General features: G+C 61.3%; 1 long non-coding RNA gene across 1 annotated transcript in view; it reads left to right on the forward strand.

The window, feature by feature from the left end:
* Positions 1-308: 308 nt before the first annotated feature.
* LOC106724905 overlaps positions 309-2104 on the forward strand; it is a 4434-nt gene continuing 2638 nt past the window's right edge. Inside the window, exon 1 of the long non-coding RNA XR_001360736.1 lies at positions 309-551. This is a non-coding gene — a long non-coding RNA (uncharacterized LOC106724905). The remainder of the gene's footprint in view (positions 552-2104) is intronic.

Consider the following 2104-nt stretch of genomic DNA (forward strand, 5'->3'; position numbering starts at 1 on the left):
GGTTCATGCCTGCCCGTCCTCCTTTGAAATCCCCCCACAAAACCCACCAAATATTAAACACTAAACCACAAAGTGGTCTTCAAATCCACAATGTGATATTGAAGAACAAAGCAGTACAGTCCCCAGTGTGGTGGGAAAAGAGAGTGGCAACACCTGGTTAGAAGTGTCTCCACGCGGATGGAGAGCAGGTGGGGTGCCTGCTGAGACATAACCCTGGGGAGTGAGGGCCGAGCATGTGCTGGGGAAACTGCTGTAGAGGGAGCAGATTTCTGTGCAAAGGAGGAATGGGGGTGACGGGGGTTGGGGGGGAGGCCTTGAATAGTCACTGGAGCTGGAAGTAGGAAAGGGTGGGGCAAGCACATGGCCCCACTGGGCAGCTCCCTCACCCCAGCGCCCCCTGGTGCTCAGCAGGTGGTGCTTCACCAAAGGAGACAGAGGAAAAGGCCACACAGCTGATCTCCTTTCTGGGCAAGGGGCACAGGTCAGCGGGTGACACGGGAACGACTGGCATCACAGCGTATCACACGGGCACAGTCATCGCGGAGCCGCAGGTCAGCAGCATTTCTGGGGTGTTGGTCACGGGGTGGTCACGTGCGTTTGGAGAGGTCAGGTTCCTGGCTCAGAGAATGTAACATCCGGGCCTTACCGCCTCCGGGGCCTCCAGGGTTTCGAGCTGCCGGCCGGAAGCTGGGCGCTCGCCACGCTGACTGGGGAGCGGCGTTAACTGTCTTCTCTCTGGTCCCTGGAAACCTGAGCTTCTGCAGCATGTTCTTTTCGGGTGGAAAAAGGAAAAAAAGAAAAACAACTCATCGATCGCTGAGTCTGGGCGCCAGAGCGGGCGAGGCTGTGAAGTGGTCACATCTGTCCTGGCCTAGCTGTGCCCGGCGCCTGCCCGCTCCTGTGCCGCGGAAAAGGGTGCCCACCTGCTTCCCCATCACCGTCCAGGGGTGGCCTGGGGCCCACTGCGCTGGGGCCCGCGGTGCCCACTCTGCCGGTTTATCCCTTTATCAGCATCGCAGCCCGTCCTGGGTTCCTGTGGCGCTGTCACAGCTGACCATACACCGAGGGCCTTGAAACTGCGGGAAGGGGCCCGGCTGGGGGGCTCAGTGGGGTGGGCGTCTTCCTGTGCCCAGGAGGTGGCCGGCTCGATTCCCGGGCAGGGCACAGGCCTGGTCGCGTGCTTTGGTCCCCGGTTGGTGCGTGTATGGAAGGCGAACGATCAATGTTTCTCTCATCGATCTCTCTCCCCCTGCTCTCTATGCTGCCCTCGGGTGAAGATAAGAAAAAGAAAACCCACAGGAACGAGTGCTAGAGGGCTGACGTGAGGGCGTGGGCAGCTGGCTCCTTCCGCCCGAGGGAGACGCCCTGCCGTGTCTCCCGATTCTGGCGGCTGCCAGCGGTCCTGGGCTTGTGGGCGCATCCCTCCTGTCTCTGCCTTCGTCTGCACATCACCTTCTCGCTGTCCTCCCCTCCTTTCTCAGAAGGACACTGGTTCCTGGACGTGGGGCCCATCCTAACCCAGTGAGACGTGTCACTATAGCCTGAGGTGGCTCCGTGGTTGAGCATCGACCCATGAACCAGGAGGTCAGGGTTCGATTCCATTCAGGGCACATGCCCGGGTTGTAGGCTCAATCCCCAGTAGGGGGCGTGCAGGAGGCAGCCAACCCATGATTCTCTCTCATCACTGATGTTTCTCTCTCTTCCTCTCCCTTCCTCTCTGAAGTCAATAAAACTTCATTAAAGAAAGAAGCTTGGCCCTCCCACATGGGGGCATCACTGGCTCACTGGCCTCGGAGCCGGAGCCGGGAAGAGCTCGGCGCCCACAGCCCGGCCACCCCGTGTTCTCACCCCGGCCCGTCCTCCCTGGCTCCAGGCTCCCGCATTCTTGGACAGACCTGGCCGCCGGGTGGGGTCTTTCTCAGGGAGGCCAGCGCCCCTGCGGACAATGCCGCCCTGTGTCACTGTTTGTTGGATCAACAAGCCGGATTATGAGGAGCAGCCTCCTTCTCCCCGAGTCTGGCCCACACAACCCACCCAACCAGCCCGGCCTGTTCTGCACCCGGCCCCCGGCCCCTGGCACCCGGCTGGGCCCCTGGCACCCGGC

This window comes from Myotis brandtii, unplaced genomic scaffold, assembly GCF_000412655.1.
Source record: "Myotis brandtii unplaced genomic scaffold, ASM41265v1 scaffold1236, whole genome shotgun sequence".
NCBI classification, from domain to species: Eukaryota; Metazoa; Chordata; class Mammalia; order Chiroptera; family Vespertilionidae; genus Myotis; species Myotis brandtii.